The following is a 19,647-nucleotide window of genomic DNA, read 5'->3' as shown; positions in this document are numbered from 1 at the left end:
ATAATACATGTAAAGCTCTACCAATGAAGTAAGTGATGTCCACTTCATTGCGCCAGTCATCATAAATCTATCCCTAAGCTTCTTATCTTGTTAGACATCAACCGCCATATGTATCATATAACTATTTTGTATTTCCAAAATAGCGAATTTTAAGGAATAAATAGCGATTCTTTACCATTCCAAATTTGCGATGAGCAAATTGCTAATTGCAAATTACACATTCATTTCCATGCGCCAGGATGCCCATATGAAAGAAGGTGCAATTTGCAATTAGCAATTAGCTCATCGCAAATTAGGAATTTTTCCAAAGGTGTAGGGGTGTCTCAATAACACCCTGCCGCACCCCTGAAAAAGAAATTTGGGGGCATATGGCGCACATAAATTTTAACAACATTCCTTTACCTCAAAAACGATTTTCAATTCATAATTTGAAAACACTGCCCACAGGGAAATTACTTAAAATGTCCTTAAGACACATGAAAGTGTTTTTTTATTGCCTTTCCAGAATGGTTGGGTCACTTTTAACATGGCTATGTAACACAAACATTTAAAATCTAAATTTGCCATGCACAGGTGGGAGCATATTTACAAGCAATTTGCGCCACAGAGAAAGGTCTTACATTAAAATGGGAAAAATAACATCAGGGACAGTCAATTGCCTTATAAAGAAGCATACACCATTATGTCCTTGTCATAAATTTAAAAACAATTCCTTTTCCCCAAAAACGATTTTCAAATCATAATTTCAAAACACTGCACATGGGAAAATTACTTAAAATGTCCTTAAGACACATAAAAGCGTTTTTTAATTGCCTTTGCAGCATGTTTGTATCACTTTTAACATGGCTATGTAACACAAACATTAAAAATCTAAATTTTCCTTGCACAGGTGGGAGCATATTTACAAGCAATTTGCGCCACATAATTCATAATTTTCTCCTTAAAGCACACTATTCTCTATCTAAATTAAAGAAATATTTTCTCACCTTAGCAAATACTTTGAGTTTGAAAACAGTCTCAGAAACACACCAATTTGTCTTCAGCAGAGCAAAAGGTATGCACTCCAGAGTCTGCAGCTATCAAAAGCACAGAAATGCTGTAATTCTTCACACATATCTCTCATGTCACCCAATCAAAACTCTTCCCTCACTTTTTTTCAAATGAAAACCCTTCCCCCCCTCTGCCATTTCATGCCTTTTCTGCATAGCAACCACCTCTTGGAAGACTTCTGGTGTTTGCAAGTTCACACAACAATGTTGCAATTGAACTCTGAACTCTCAGTGCACCTGCATATCCAGTGCATTCTTTCATTTAATGATTTTTTATTGACCATTCAAAATACATCTTTCAAATAACTCATCCGTGCACCCTAACTTTCTGTTTTCAGCAATCAAAATCCACCAATCACTGGTACTGCTTCATGAACACAGAAACTCCACAGTTTTTTTCATTTTAAACTCTCATTTTTTCAACTGCCATTTCATTGCCACACTTCATCTGACTGCAGGAGAACCTTCTCTCACCATGTTTTCTGTCTGGATTGTTGGACATAGTTATATTCACTGGGCTCAAAGGTACACTGAAAACAGGAATTTACCTAACCTCAATTTACAAGATGTGGAAATTAAGTGGTTTGGCCACAGAGGATTAAAATGTCACCAATTGATACCATTGGTGAAAACCTTTATGCATTTGCCCAAACCTGACCTGTTAATTGTGCACTGTGGAGGTAATGACTTGGGCACTTTGACTGGTGTAGGTCTGGAAATGCTTTTAAAGGACACCTTTGAGCAATTAATGGCACTTTTTCCTCAGACTGCCTTGGTATATTCAAATATATGCCAAAGACAGAAATGGAGGTGGTCAAACCAATTTTGTCCACAAATTGAGAAGTCGAGGAAGCATGTAAACAAATCTGTTTCAGCTTACATGAGAGACCATGGAATGGGCTCCCTGTACAACAATAACTTGCGTTACTACATGCAAGATATCTACAGAGGAGATGGAGTTCACTTCTCAGATGAGGGCAACAGAATTTTCACTCTGAATTTAAGAATGTGCATTGGTACCTACTTATAAGTACCTAAATGTACCATAAACCCAAAAGCTCTTCTCAGAGCTACCCTACATCTGATCACTCACAATTATTATTTTACTCTAACATTTTTCACTAATTTTCAACAAAGTTCGCTCCCTGGGGCGCTACCCGGTACGCGAACCGGGAGCTAACCTCGCGAAATTTTTAAAAAAAATGTTTTTTTTTCGCACATATGGGCCTCCTCAGCCACCCTCACAAAACCTAGGGGGTCAAGATAAGTCTACCGTGCCCCCTTCTACCCATTCTGAACATTATTTGCCCTCCATCTTGTATCTTAATTCGACCGAAACACAAAATGGTGGACTCCCGTTACGCTTAAGGTTCGCGAACCGGGGCGCTCAACGGTTCGCATACCGGGTCGCTCCCTGGGAAGCGCACCGTCAAAAAAGGTGGGAAAGTAGTTCACAGAAAAGCCACTGGAGACAATTTCACCAAATATAGACTAGCTCATACTACATACCAATCCCTACCATTTTCACAAATTTGATTGGAATTCCATTTAGCCATTTAGCCTGTAGACCTCTCTAAATACCGTGAGGTAAATTACTTCACAAAACACATCTGAAGTGTTGGAATTGACAACCAATTAAAATGTTACTTTCATTTTCTACTTTTTTTTACCTGACATTTGATTGGTTATATACCTGAATATATATAAAGGAAGAGAAGAAAACACAGCCATTTTGACTACTACTTCTTGGTGTACATTTCAATAGGATTTTTACTAATTCCTTCAACTTCTATCTAAAGGTAAGTTTTTATTTTTAAAACTGAAGTATATTGTGCACTATAAGTTAATATGGTAAACTTTTTCTGATAGTTATATACTATCCCTCTGTAGTAGTTATAGATTTAGATAGACTTCTCTGTTATAGTTATGGATGGAGTTAGGCTTCTCTTGTATAATTATGAATTTACTTACGTTAAATCACATACACTTTTTTATATTCCTACTTCCACTCTGATACTATACACTGCCCAAAATTAATCCCAACAGTGCCCTATCTCTACTAATATATATGTTTTTAATCTAAATTTCAGGCAAAATGGAAGGCGAACAGAAAGTTGAATTTCAAATTGTCCTGCAAGAGAGCAGCCAAGAAATCAATGATGAAAATGATATTGAATTTTTCTATTAAACTTTAGACAAAGAACTACTGCAATGTGTACAAGCAGTAGATAACCTCCTTGAAAATGAGGACATTTTACACCCTCAGAGACTACAATGTATATTCAAAGATAATTATGAAATTTCTGACAATGAAATGTTAGAAAGTTTAATAAATTATGAAACACAATCACAATAAAAAAAAATGCTTAAAAAATAAAGAAAATAAAAAATAATCAACAAAAACAACAATCAATTAACATACAGCATTTGAAAAGTCTATCATTCATTTTTCATTGCAGTACGCTGCCCAGAACGCTTCCCGGTTCGCGGACCGGGCGCTCCCCACGCAAAAAAAAACAAAAATTTTTTTTGTTTTTTTTGCCCCGCGGGGCCCTTTTAAAACCTCCACATTAAACCTAGGGGGTCAGGGAGGATCTAGTATGCCCCCTTATGGTCATTTTCGCCTTTGTTTTGGCCTCCTCTTGTCTCTCAATCCTACCGAGAGACAAGATGGCGGCCGCTCCGGACTGTTTAGAATGTTGACAGACACCGGAGAGCCAATCAGCTTAGCTACGCGAAGTTCCGGTACGCTTAAGGTCCGCGGACCGGAGCGCTGCCCAGAGCGCGCTTACAGATATATATCTTTTTTTAAACGTTAATTTCTCAAAATCCACTGGAGCACATATATTGAGACCTAGAAAAGGCACATCGGGCTACCAGTCCCTACAATTTTGCCAAGTTTCATGCAAATCCATTCAGCCGTTCGGGCTAAAAGTGAGGCCAACCGCCCTATGGAAAACTCAATGTTAAAAACACGTTTTGGGACCCCCCTTTTTTCTCGGCCCCCCCTTGACTAAACCCCCCCAAATTTCCAAGGGCTGCTCAGAAACAAAATGTTCCATTTTCCAGAAAATTAACCTCCTTGAAAATGAGGACATTTTACACCCTCAGAGACTACAATGTATATTCAATGATAATTATGAAATTTCTGACAATGAAATGTTAGAAAGTTTAATAAATTATGAAACACAATCACAATAAAAAAAAATGCTTAAAAAATAAAGAAAATAAAAAATAATCAACAAAAACAACAATCAATTAACATACAGCATTTGAAAAGTCTATCATTCATTTTTCATTGCAGTACGCTGCCCAGAACGCTTCCCGGTTCGCGGACCGGGCGCTCCCCACGCAAAAAAAAACAAAAAAATGTTTTTGTTTTTTTTGCCCCGCGGGGCCCTTTTAAAACCTCCACATTAAACCTAGGGGGTCAGGGAGGATCTAGTATGCCCCCTTATGGTCATTTTCGCCTTTGTTTTGGCCTCCTCTTGTCTCTCAATCCTACCGAGAGACAAGATGGCGGCCGCTCCGGACTGTTTAGAATGTTGACAGACACCGGAGAGCCAATCAGCTTAGCTACGCGAAGTTCCGGTACGCTTAAGGTCCGCGGACCGGAGCGCTGCCCAGAGCGCGCTTACAGATATATATCTTTTTTTAAACGTTAATTTCTCAAAATCCACTGGAGCACATATATTGAGACCTAGAAAAGGCACATCGGGCTACCAGTCCCTACAATTTTGCCAAGTTTCATGCAAATCCATTCAGCCGTTCGGGCTAAAAGTGAGGCCAACCGCCCTATGGAAAACTCAATGTTAAAAACACGTTTTGGGACCCCCCCTTTTTTCTCGGCCCCCCCTTGACGAAACCCCCCCAAATTTCCAAGGGCTGCTCAGAAACAAAATGTTCCATTTTCCAGAAAATTTCAGCCAATTCCGTCCACAAACGCCAAAGTTATTAGACATAGAATTTTCAAAAATCCCATAGGGAAAAAATCCTAACTATATATACCTACTGGCGATTTTTGAAAATACTATGTCTAATAACTTTGGCGTTTGTGGACGGAATTCGATGAAATTTTCAGGAAAATGGAACATTTTGTTTCTGAGCAGCCCCTAAAAATTTGGGGGGGTTTTGTCAAGGGGGGGCTGAGAAAAAAGGGGGGTCCCAAAACGCGTTTTTCCCATTCATTTTTCCATAGGGCGGTTGGACTCACTTTTAGCTCGAACGGCTGAATGGATTTCCACGAAACTTGGCAAAATTGTAGATATTGTTTGCCCGATGTGCCTTTGCTAGGTCTCAAGATATGTGCTCCTGTGGATTTTGAGTAAATTAGGGTTAAAAAAAGATATATATCTAGAGCCGCGCCCCGGTGCGCGTACCGGGGAGCGCTCCGGGCGCGCCACGCGACTTGCGCACGGCAAGCTGATTGGTTCTTGGGTGTCTGTAAACATTCGAAACAGTCCGCAGCGGCCACCATCTTGTGTCTCGGTAGGATTGAGACACAAGAGGTGGCAAAAATCAAAGGGGGAAATGAGCAAAAGGGGGCAGGGTACACCCCCCTGACCCCCTAGTTTTGATGTGGGGGCCATAAAAGGGTCCCGCGGGTAAAAAAAAAAAAAAAATCGATTTTCGCGGGGGGGAGCGCCCGGTACGCGCACCGGGGAGCGTACGGGGGAGCGTACCATGGAGATAAAAAATGACAGACTTTTTTTTTTAAAAAAATAGCATTTTTTTATAAATTGGAGGTAGTTCTGAAAAGAACTTTTTTTTGTTTTTGTTGTTTTATATTTTTTTAGACTTTTTAAAACGATTTTATATATTTTTTGGATTTTTGTCAGGGGAAAAACAAAAACAGGGATTCCAAAACTGCTCAACAGGAGCAAAAAAATGTGAAAATTTAGGGACTGGCAGTGCAGCGGTGTTGCTGTTTCTTTATGGCAATGAGTTCAACACTCTGCTCCCCATAGCAGAGCAGTTCGTCACACTCCGTGCACAGAAATGTGATGCCTGCGAACACCGGCTGTATGTTAGGGACCATTCTTCCACGGGGTGGTCCCGAAGGTGTTGCTCCACCAGTGGAGGTGCTGCCGCCATCTGTGGGTAAATTCCGTGCCAGCTCTCTGACACTCTCCCTGGCAAAGTTGTTTGGGTGTCTTCTTTTGACATGCCTGATTAAATTGGCATTTCCAAAACTATATTTTTTCAGAGGATTGCCTCTGGATAAAGTACTACCACATATTTTGCAGGTTACTTTGGGAGCATTGACTTTTTTTTGTCCTTCAGGGATGTCATAGAATTTCCAGATGAAATGGTCTTTTTTCTTCTGCTGAGGAGGGTCCTCATCTAAAAATCCGTCGGAATCACTGCTGGATGACTCTCTTGCAGCCATTGCTGTAGATCAGGAAAGTAGGAGATGAAGACAGTACACAGAACAGCTCTTGCTCTCTCCAAGTACAAAGCAATAGTGAGAGAAATGGGTGGGTTTCACACAATTTGAAAAAAAAAAAGTTCTGAACCAATGAAAAGTGTTATTTTAAAGTCACATGGTTTGACGCGCTTACGCTACGCGCCCCGGGGCGCGTCCCGGGGCGTGTTTCATAAGCGCATCGGGGCGTTTACGTTGCGTGATCGCATGCGCTTCCGGGTGCACTTACGCGGTGCGTCATAAGACGCATCTCGCGGCTACGCGATACGTGTCTTATGACGCAAGGCGTGGCGGCTACGCAATACGTCACGATGTTGTTTTCGTTCGCGGCAATAGCGCTATCGGGACGCTCATCGGTACGCGCCCCGGGGCGCGCCGCAAGATTGCGCTTACCCGTGCGTTCACCGGTCCGCGCCCCGGGAGCGCACCGAAAAGAATAAAAAAAAAAAAATGACATAATTATACAATATAAAATTCGCTTTCAAATTTATTATTTTTTAAAACTATAAACATTTGCTATTAAAAAACCTATGAAATTCACTGAAAAAACCATAGGTTATAGACCATATATAGTTAGGAATTAGCATTTACAAAACCATTGAAATTCACTGAAAAAACCATAGGTTATAGACCATATATAGTTAGGAATTAGCATTTACAAAACCTTATTTTACTCACACAAAACCATTGAAATTCCATATATAGTTAGTTGCACTAACTATATATCGCGCACTTGCAATCCACTGCTGATGATGTCACATATTACATCATTCATGACATGGTCAGTGACATCACTGATGACATCACTGATGACATCTCAAATGACATCACTGATGACATCACTGATGACATCTCATTTGACATTACTGATCACATCACTGATGACATCATTCATGTGATGATACGATGAACCTCTTCAGACTCTAATATAACCTTAGATACACTCAGTGTAAACAGACATTCACAGACTGTCACTCATCCATGGAGTTACTCACACACCTAGTCAGTCTTGCAAAGAATCAATCACACCTCCATTTCCTCAACTATATAGTTATACACACCTTACTTATTGAAACATATACTAACACATATTTACTCTGTTATACAATCCCTGATACAAGTTCACAATGATCCATACAGCCACTCACACATTCACTGGCTCTTATGCACAGTTATTTATATATGTCAACTCTCACATGTACTGTGTTTTACATATGTACTTACTTTGACATGTAGCACTGAGATATCCATTCACTCACCAATACACTCATGCACACAGTCAACCGCCCATACAGCTGTTTCCACATGCACTTTTGAACCCATACATCTAGTGAATCAACTGCTCACACATCTATGCACAGAGTCATACACCTCCCAGACACCCACACACACACTCAGTCTCCCATACAAATACTTGGGCAACCAATCAATAACCCATAGAGTTAGTCATATAGCTAATGATCAACACATGCATCAGATTACAGAACAGCAGACACAATGATGCACAATTTAAAACAGTTTAGTCACTAACCCATGCACTCAGTGAGACACATTTAATCACTCACTTATACAGTCAGTCATGCACCTACTAAATCCTTCATCCAGACACTTATGCATCCACTCATTCTTCAATATGTAAAACATATTTAAACTTTACAGAAACACACAGTCACTGGATGACGTCATCAGTGATCTCATCAGTGATGTCATTTGAGATGTCATCAGTGATGTCATCAGTGATGTCACTGACCATGTCATGAATGATGTAATATGTGACATCATCAGCAGTGGATTGCAAGTGCGCGATATATAGTTAGTGCAACTAACTATATATGGAATTTCAATGGTTTTGTGTGAGTAAAATAAGGTTTAGTAAATGCTAATTCCTAACTATATATGGTCTATAACCTATGGTTTTTTCAGTGAATATATATATATATATATTCACTGAAAAAACCATAGGTTATAGACCATATATAGTTAGGAATTAGCATTTACTAAACCTTATTTTACTCACACAAAACCATTGAAATTCCATATATAGTTAGTTGCACTAACTATATATCGCGCACCCGCAATCCACTGCTGATGATGTCACATATTACATCATTCATGACATGGTCAGTGACATCACTGATGACATCACTGATGACATCTCAAATGACATCACTGATGACATCACTGATGACATCTCAAATGACATCACTGATGACATCATGACACACCAATACCAGTTACTACATACGCACTCACTGATTCCTACGTCTACACACACATTCACTCATTCACCCATACAATAACTCATACATACAGTCACTTATTATTACAACACTATCATATGCACTCATACACCTATGCAGACAGTCACACACTGCCACTCATCCATGGAGTTACTCACACACCAAGTCAGTCCTGTAAAGAATCAATCACACTTCCATTTCTTCATCTATACAGTTAAACACAGAACACCATACTTCAGTGACATCACTGATGACATCACTAATGACATCTGAAATGACATCACTGATGACATCTCAAATGACATCACTGATGACATCATGACACACCAATACCAGTTACTACATACGCACTCACTGATTCGTACGTCTACACACACATTCACTCATTCACCCATACAATTACTCATACATACAGTCAGTTATTATTAGAACACTATCATATGCACTCATACACCTAGTCAGTCCTGTGAAGAATCAATCACACTTCGATTTCCTCATCTATAGTTAAACACAGAACACCATACTTTTCACACATATACTAACACATACTTACTCTCTTATACAATCACTGATACAAGTACACATTGATATGCACAGAGTCACACACCTCCCAGCCAGCCACACACACACTCAGTCTTCCATACATCCAGTCATTCTTCAATATGTAAAACGTATTTAAACTTTACAAAAACACACAGACACTAGATGATGTCATCAGTGATGTCATTTGAGATGTCATCAGTGATGTCATCAGTGATGTCACTGACCATGTCATGAATGATGTAATATGTGACATCATCAGCAGTGGATTGCGGGTGCGCGATATATAGTTAGTGCAACTAACTATATATGGAATTTCAATGGTTTTGTGTGAGTAAAATAAGGTTTAGTAAATGCTAATTCCTAACTATATATGGTCTATAACCTATGGTTTTTTCAGTGAATTTTCAAGGTTTTGTAAATGCTAATTCCTAACTATATATGGTCTATAACCTATGGTTTTTTCAGTGAATTTCATTGGTTTTTTAACAGCTAATATCTGTAGCTGTAAAATTTATTCTTCTTTAAATCCAAAAATATATTTTATATGTTTATGAATAATTATTTTTTTAAATATTTTTTTTTCTTCGTTCCCGCTTCGCGAATCGGGAACCTTACAGTAAAAAAATGTTCAGAAAAATAAAAAAAAAAGTTCTTTTCAGAACTACCTCCCCGTTATTAAAAAATTGGTACAATATTTGGAACTGTGCCAACCTCTATTTCTCTTAGTTCGCTTCCTAGTTCGCTCGCTGGTACGCGAACTGGAAGCGAACCAAAAACAGTAAGTATAAGGGAAGGAAACACACACTTATGTTAAAAGAAAGACAGCTATAGGGGAGTAAACTAGAGATACTATTACCCATAATCCACTACTGATGATGTCACATATTACATCATTCATGACATGCTCAGTGACATCATCAGCAGAGGATTGCGGGTTTTTTGGCAACATGCCTTATCGACGGTTTAATAACGCTGCCTTTTGCTTTATATAAGTTTTCAAATTGTATGAAATATATACCAATAGGTCTTTATGAACCTTTAGGTAGTGCTTTTGTTCATGAGGTCTGGTCGCTTCCATACACATACAGATGTTTCAAAGATGATCAAGAAGTTTATCTGAATGGAGAGGAATGCACTGAGACGCCAGATCATTCACTAATGTGTAGGCACATACAGTTACACGATTCATGCAACAAACAGCGACCAAATATGGCTTGCGTGATGCAAGGCACGCCAGTTCCTGCTATCATCCCCACGTTCAAGTTGTTGGAAAATGGTAGTTATTTGATGCTCAATAATGAAGATTGTTCTGAGTTAATTAAAAGTATTCCTTTTATCGTAACAGTAAGTGAACGGGTTATTTGCTGCAGAAATGTTCTATTTCCTCCCACACATGAACATAGGGAGTTTTCAATCTGGCCACAAATACCAACCTTGGGACACGTTTCAACAGCATGACAAGAATAAGAGCTCTTTTGTCTCAGAGAGAGGTGGCCTTGAGTTCGGCCCGTGAAACTTTCGTACTTCACATAGCGAACACCCGTACACAGGTTTGCCTTTCAATTTCAGCAACATGTTTCCGACTATCTTTAACGCATCCTCCACAAAATCCCTGGCACACTTTTTTAAAGTTGTTACCAGTGGTCTCGTGACTTCATTTGAGAAAATCTTTGGAGTCATCCCTACTCCCTTTCATTCCATTTTCTCCACTCTGGTTCGTGGATTGCATTTTTACTTGCATTACCAGCGGACGCTCTTGTACTTTTTTACATTTTTAAATATGGATGTCCCTCCTATGCAACCTCCGACCCTGCAGCTGCTGACACTGTTCCGCAATCGCATGCTAGAATATTATGGCACAATGCCGTTGGCGATATTAAGCACGGCATATGGATTATCTTTTCGGTTCTCCTACTTCACCTGTGTCCAGCCTGTATTTCACTGCCTGACCTGTGATTTCGATTGGGCCATTGATTTGTGTCTCTGCGGACCGGTTTCTCCTGACGTCGACTTTAATCAGCTGATGACTCCTATCATTACTCACGAGTTGATTTGTCCTGGCGAAAGGATTATGGCTGTGGCATTGATGCATGGACTACTTGGTCCCTGGAATTTACTGGCGGCAGCACAGTCTTTCTTGGAACACAGCTTTCTTGAAAACCCACCGAGCTGTCCTCTGATGGTGATAGAGGATCCGGTGCTGGGAGAGCACGTATGTTCTTTTCCGCTTTTAAATTGGATGGCTGAACTGTTTTCGGATGAAGACGGTGACTTCCTGTTGGAGGCTGTTGCAGCTTATTTTGCATACACAGTTATGTCATAGACCTTTTTCATGTTTCATATGCTGAGTACTAGCATTTCATTGACAATTCATTGACTTAATTGTCAAGTTTTTATTATTTACCTTGCCTATTGGCTTAAGACTCGATAAAGTACTTGGCTGTTTTATTTTTCTTTAGCATTGAATTTTCCTAGTTTTTAATGCTTTACCTTGCGGACCGTCCACATATAAACTTGCAATCTGCTCTCATGAGATGGCACTTCTATTATCTTATTCAGTTCGTTTCCGGATCATGAGGAGGTGTCATCTAGGTCCTGGATATCTTTACACCGTGTTAAGTTAGCATGGGCTCATTACCGGTTTAAACGCCATTTTTCCTTTTTTGCAACTTCTGCACACGACATTTAGTTGTTGCTTTAGCTTTCCACCTAGTAGTTCATCGTGGTTTACATGAGAATAATATGTTATTGCTCTACTATCTGCTTTGCTTGTTAAACTATATCTGTACAGCGAGTGCTAAAGTTTCAAGAACAACACGATACAGAATTGTTATGAGGTCTGATCTCCACGACTTCATACTCATAACATAAGTGCAACTTCTGCCAATTCTGGGCATGAGGCGGGTTTTATATTGCTTTGCCGAACACACATACACAACAGTTGATGCGGTTCACATGAAGAGAGAGCTGGTGTATGCTGATGTGATTCCTTCAAATCTAAGACACTAAAGTATGGGCACGCCCTAAACCAACACAAAGAGACCTTCTTAGCAAATAATATAATATGTGTATTAGGGAGGGTGAGATATAAGCAGCCGCGGGCCGTGGAGGGAGTTACGGTGAGGCAGGGAGGCGGGGAGGGGGAGAAGCAGGGTGGAGCCCTCTCTACCTTGCCCCTCCCCCTCCCCGCCTCCCTGCCCCACCGTAACTCCCTCCACGGCCCGCGGCTGCTTATAAGTGTTGCTAACTCTTATTCATTTACAGCATGTTAACATACTGTCACCATTCGCTTTTTATGTACTAGTAACTATGCTGGTAATTTTGCTACTGATAATATGTGTACTTGTATTCTCCACCCTGCTTCTCCCCCTCCCCGCCTCCATGCCTCACCGTAACTCCCTCCACGGCCCGCGGCTGCTTATAAGTGTTGCTAACTCTTATTCATTTACAGCATGTTAACATACTATCACCATTCACTTTTTATGTACTAGTAACTATGCTGGTAATTTTGCTACTGATAATATGTGTACTTTTATTATCTAAGGTACTACGCCTGAGAAGACGGCATTAGTAAATAAACATTTCAAATACACATGTGTTCTTCTTAACTCCATGTTCTGGTTTCTAAGAAATATATAACGACCGACTGTTCATGAGTTCCACGTATCCTGAGGTACTATAAGTTCATATTCTGGATTGTCTAAACATTGAGAGTTTGTTATATCCAATGTGACACTGTACCTAGCTTGCTAAATAGTTTTTGATTACTAACGTGAGTTTTGGGACACCCTAATTCGCCGAGGTTCCAATCCTCTGTCCACAGTTCTGTGTGAGAACAGAAACCCTGCGACAGGGGCACCCCCGACCCTTGCTGGAGCTTCATCACACTTGCGATACAACTCCAGCAATGCGCCACCTTTACGGCACAGATACATCACGCATCTGTGCTGTTTTTGCCCCGTGATGCGCCGCATTGTAAATGCAGCACACCATAGGTGACGGAACAGCGGCACAGAATGACTAACACATCCCTGGTGATGCGCCAGTCATCATAAATCTATCCCTATGCTTCTTATCTTGTTAGAGATGAACCGCCATATGTATCATCAAAGTTATTTGCATTTCCTAAATAGCGAACTTTAAGGAATAAATAGCGATTCTTTACCATTCCTAGTTTGCGATGAGCTATTTGCTAATTAGCCGAATGTAGCCCAATGAAGCCCAATGTAGCCCAATGTAGCCCAAAGATGGCCGCCAGACACACAAAAAAACAAATGTAGCCCAAATATCAGCCAGATGTAGCCCAACTATAGCCCAGTGACAGAATGACCAATCAGCTTCGCAAACCTCCGTTACGCGAAGCGGAGCGCTGTTACAGATATATATCTTTTTTTGAACGTTAATTTCTCAAAATCCACTGGAGCACATATATTGAGACCTAGCAAAGGCACATCGGGCTACCAGTCCCTAATATTTTGCCAAGTTTCGTGCAAATCCATTCAGCCGTTCAATTATTATTTTTATTATTTTTTTTTGCCCCGCGGGGCCCTTTTAAAACCTCCACATCAAACCTAGGGGGTCAGCGAGGATCTACTATGCCCCCTTATAGTTATTTCCCCCTTTGTTTTGACCTCCTCTTGTCTCTCGATCCTACCGAGAGACAAGATGGCGGCCGCTACGGACTGTTTGGAATGTTGACAGACGCCGGAGAACCAATCAGCTTCGCTTCACAAAGCTCCGTTGCGCGAAAAGTCCGCGAACCAGAGCGCTAACCGGTCCGCTGTTACAGATATATATCTTTTTTTAAACGTTAATTTCTCAAAATCCACTGGAGCACATATATTGAGACCTACAAAAGGCACATCGGGCTACCAGTCCCTACAATTTTGCCAAGTTTCGTGCAAATCCATTCAGCCGTTCGGGCTAAAAGTGAGGCCAACCGCCCTATGGAAAACTCAATGTTAAAAACACGTTTTGGGACCCCCCTTTTTTCTCGGCCCCCCCTTGACGAACCCCCCCCAAATTTTCAAGGGCTGCTCAGAAACAAAATGTGCCATTTTCCTGAAAATTTCAGCCAATTCCGTCCACAAACGCCAAAGTTATTAGACATAGAATTTTCAAAAAACCCATAGAGAAAAAATCCTAACTATATATACCTACTGGCGACCGCCAGTAGGTAATATATATATATATATATATATATATATATATATATATATATATATATATATATATGTACACATCCACATTGCTCATTCCGGGATGTTGGGACCCAAGGACGTTGGCATACACTCCGGTGGAGCGTGCCGGTACTAAATCTCAAAACACAAAGTTCAATACAGTAAAGAACCATGGCAGCACACAATCTCGATATCCAAGTTTAATCCACACAACGCATTTTGGCGAAAGCCTTGATCACGTGTGAATGTGCACAGTTGTAACAGACACTGATAAAGATTCAACACGATCAAAACAAACATAAACATAGGACAATGCCCATCCTCTGCCCCACATATTTAGCAGCCATCTTAGAGTGGTAAAATTCCTAGATAAATCTTTCACTCAAAATGTAATCTCAATAGCATTGCTCAACATCACGCGTCAAATGCGCATAATATAAGAGAAATCAAATTAGGTCACATGTTCTTTAAAGTTAATCGACCCACTCTGTAAGGCACTAAAAAATCCTATGACAGATAGTAATTATCAATGATACACATGCTGTGTAAAAGATGTGTAAGGTACACCACCCCTGACGTTATAAACACAATGCAGTGAATACTATAACAGGTAAATAATACAAGTGCACTCATGAAACACTGGTTAATAACCGTATGAGCAACCCACCAGTCAGCCTAAAAAAGTACAAATTATCTGAGTTTTTAAGACCAGTGCTAATGTGTACTTGGGGGAGTTGGTCTCGGACTGAAAGTACAGTATCAGGCAAGTGCCCTTAATCCATTGGATGAAAGACCAATATACAGTAACTAATATGGATCGTGCACCTACCAGTGACCTGTTGGTGACAAAAAGATAAAATACAATGTGACAGATGTGTATTCCGATCGGAGGAAAGGGTTAGGTTGCCCGTGCAGTTGAATACAGTGAAAGGGCCCCTTCCTTTTCTCCTGTAGGGAAACATAAACAGAAAAACAAACAAGTGGTTAAAATCAATTTACAACAGCAGAAAAATCCTACAATATGTCCATATACATCAAACACTGATGGCATCAAATAATGGAGGGCAGCAGAGGAGTATGTGATATAATGTTATAAAACATAAAACAAAACGTAAGCAGCATAACAACCCCTAAGAAGCTAATACAGCTGGTTCTGAAAGAAGAATAGGGAATGAGTCACAAGCCTTCTCTGAGGTGTATAGACAATTCCTCATCCATGTTCAATCCACCCGGACTCTTAGTTTGGAAATCTATGCTGTACCGAGAAACCCGCTGTCTCAGAGTAAGTACTCTATCCCCACCCCTGGGACTCCTAGGGATATGTTCGAGGATTAGAAAACTGAGATCAGAGGCATTGGAGAAATGGATCTCATCGAAATGATGTGCTACTGGGTACTTGGGATCATGATTGGTAATAGCTCTAAGATGTTCCTGGACCCTCTTTTTTGCTGCGCACGTAGTACTGCCAATGTACCACAACTTATATGTGCACTCTATTGCATAGATAATAAAGTTAGTGCTGCAGGTCAGAAATTGTGTTATCCTTTTAGATATGCCATTATATTCCAGAATTCCTCTATACTTGCTATGCTTGCATGCCTTACAATGGCCACAGGGATAAAACCCCTTGAGGCCATGGTCAGTGGAGGTGGAGTATTGAGTGATGTCATTCCTCACAACCAAATCACGTATATTTCTATTACGTCTATATGTGATGGTGGGTCTCTCTGTTATGCTAGTGCCCAAGACACTATCAATTTTCAAAATATTCCAGTTTTTGGCAAGTATGCGCTTGACCTTGTGTGATTCTGAATTAAAAGAAAGTATTATCCGTGTGTTGTCATTCTCCTCTCCTTGTGTATCATCAATTTTGTCACAAAATATCTGAGATCTTTCCACCCCTTCAGCCCGATCTCTGGCTCTATTCAGGACCCAATTAGGGTAGCCTTTGGTGCGGAACCTGTCAATGATATTATCCCTCTCTTCCGCATATGCTCCAGTGTTGTTGCAATTCCTTTTAGCCCTCAGCAGTTCTCCATAAGGTATACTCCATTTGAGTGCTTCTGGGTGGCTGCTGAGGGCATGCAGGACACTGTCACCTGCTGTTGCCTTTCGAAAGAGAGAGGTACAGACCTTATCCTGTTTAATTTCCAGACATACATCAAGGTAGTCAGTCTTGTCCACCTTGATGCTGCCTGTAAGTAAGATATTGTATCTTATTAAGTCAAATGTGGGTGGACAGCTCAAAAAGTCCAATGAGTCAAAGTAGATGAGAAAAGTCACTTCTTTATTTAGAAATAGATTGATTTTAGGAACATTCCAATATCATTCATCAGCCAACGCGTTTCGCTTCCATGCGGAGAACTTCCTCAGTGCGAAAAAATTAAGGGTAAATCAGTCTCAAGTCGCCGCGTGTATGTGCAGAAAGTACCAGCGCTCGTTGTGCCGCAATGTACCAGATGCCGTATTCGGACCGTTCAAGGATTTCAATAATCTCCTGTTGTTTCTTATGAAGCCTTCCCTGGGTTTCACACTCAATTCATAGTCAACAGCCTGAAGACGATAAGGTGTGGTGATTCCCAAGTTTCCTGTTATGCCGATGTGACCGCCACGAGGCAGAATGCAGTGGTGGTTGTAATATAATGAACAGAGCGTCCCATCAAATCTGCATCAGTTGTTAAAGCTGAGATTATCATATAATCGGTCCAAAGAAAGAAATCAAAGGTGGTCCAGAGTGAGATGGTGGTGAGGTGAGGTGCCGGTAAATTCGGGATGAAAGCCTGCGCCTAAACCATGAGCTGACTGCTGTAAACTGATGTGCTGTGAGGGCTGTAGCATACTGGCTGAAGCGAAATATTTACCCTTACCAGTGTGAAAGTGCTGTTTTGCCTAGAGTGAGATGGTGCTGAGGTGAGGTACCGGTAAACTTGGGAATGAAACCGTGCGCCTAAACTGTGAGCTGGGTGTTGTAAACTGATGTGCTCTGGGCGCTGTAGCATACTGGCTGCTGCAGCATAGCTGTGCAGGTGGTGTTTGTATGCGTTTATACTATAGAGGGAGTGGGAAGCAAACTACTCACTGGTACCGGTCTGAAGACTCGGGATGAAACTGTGAGTCTAAGTTGTGAGCTGATTGCTGTAAAGTGATGTGCAGTGGGCGCTGTAGGATACTGGTTGTTGTAGCATACCTGTGTAAGTAGTGTTAGTATGCGTTTATACTATACAGGGAGTGGGAAGCAAACTACTCACCCCTACCAGTCTTAAAACTCAAATGCAGTATTTTAGCAAGCAGGAATAAAGAAATAATTGTGAAGAATATAATGCAGAATGTTGCAATGCCACAGACGACACATTTTTAAATGAGGTATGTCTAGGAAAATGGCTGTGTGTAATAAAGCGATAGAGTTTGAAAGTTATATAGAAAGTGCCTTTATTTAAGTGCCATAAATGGACCCACTGGGGCAAGAGCTAGGGCATCCAGCTCATGCAAACTTGAACCGCTTCTCCTGTATTCAAATGTAAACTCCTGCATCAGTGAATTCCACATTACATGTTAGAGATCCATTTGACATAAAAAATACCTATTCCACGTCGATGACTCTAAATTTTATAATGGAAATAAAGGTAGGATACGATTACCACATGTATCCTTTAAGAAAACAAACAAAAAAAATTGTAAAATGTCATTGTCAAACTTCTAAGGTAACCTGGTACTCTGTTTTTTTCTAACACAAATTTATCAACAGTAGAACAGCGAGCAATCTCTTGTACAGTAGATTCAATCTGGTGCGTGTGAACATTGGTAATAGGTCTACCCACATCGGAACTTTGAGGAGGAACACAAACATTGCGCTTCTGAGAAGCACATTCGGTACCTTTCTGGTCATTATTGTCTTCAACTGCATTCCATACAGAGCAGACACACACAGGCTGAGCAGCTAAAATGAAGAGACATACAATACCGTAGTGCGGAGGGCGGGGCAGGCAAGAGCCAGACAGCCACAGGAAGTCGAGCAGTCAGCGTTCTAGCTGCTCACTCCTGAGGGCTATGTAGGCGGCGAGGAGGCACGAATCATTGCGGTAAGGGACGAGGTGGCAGCTTGTCCTGACCCCGCTTGACGCCTACAAGCTTTTTAGAGCGGATGCTCTGTAAGATTATTGCTGCATTACTCCCTGGATTTTAAACGCACTGATTTTAAAATTGATTATGAATTTTAGAAAACGATCTTTTAACTTACCTAGCACCTTGCACTTTGCACTAGCGGCGGATAGCTGTTGAAATTGACTAATAATTTTAAACTGTATTCACCTGTATTGCTATTTGCACTCTGCCTAAGCTGCTAAGGGTCACATTTTCTGTCTGTGCTCAATAATCCAGCCTGCCCGCCCCGGTCCGACTCGGTAGCCAATACCGTAGTGCGGAGGGCGGGGCAGGCAAGAGCCAGACACCCACAGGAAGTCGAGCAGTCAGCGTTCTAGCTGCTCACTCCTGAGGGCTATTTAGCCCCTCGTCGGGTCTAGCGCGCAGCGGTTGCGCGCAGCGGGGCGCCTTAGTCGGCGCCTAAGACAAGCCAAAGACCTGCCCGTCTGCGCCCGTCCGCGCCAGGACGGAGCCAGGAGCCAGAGGCTATGCCCGCAATTCATGCCGCACAGAGAACCATCAGGTATTCCATCGCAGACCTATTGGCCCTTAAACCAGCTCATCCACTCTGCTGCAAAAATGAGAACTGGACATATCCAGAAGGCCCTTTCTCCTGTATACTATGCCACTTCCAAGCTAACACTCAATCTCGACCAGATTGTAAGATACCACAGACCATTCAACATAAAAACGAACTACAATGTTTACTGCTAAACGTACGGTCAATGCCGAAACATCAACTTCAGATATGGGATCTAATCCACACTTCTCAGCCTGATCTGTGTTTCCTGACGGAAACATGGCTCAAACCCCATACAACCCCCGCCATTACGATCGCAATCCCTTCAGGATATAAGTTCCTACATATGGACCGACCCGTTAAAACAGGAGGCGGGCTAGCCATCATACATAAGGAGCACCTGAAAGTAACTATTATGGAGGAAAAATGTAGTCCAACTATTGAATTTATAATCTTCAGGATTAATCTCTCCACTAAAATCGCCAAGAAAGGTGCACTTGTTTACCGCCCACCGGGACCTAATGCAGGGTTCTCTCTTTCCCTCATGGAA

Source organism: Lissotriton helveticus, chromosome 2_1 (assembly GCF_964261635.1).
Source record: "Lissotriton helveticus chromosome 2_1, aLisHel1.1, whole genome shotgun sequence".
NCBI lineage: Eukaryota > Metazoa > Chordata > Amphibia > Caudata > Salamandridae > Lissotriton > Lissotriton helveticus.
The sequence above is the reverse complement of the archived record's forward strand: the minus strand, read 5'-3'. Positions refer to the sequence as shown.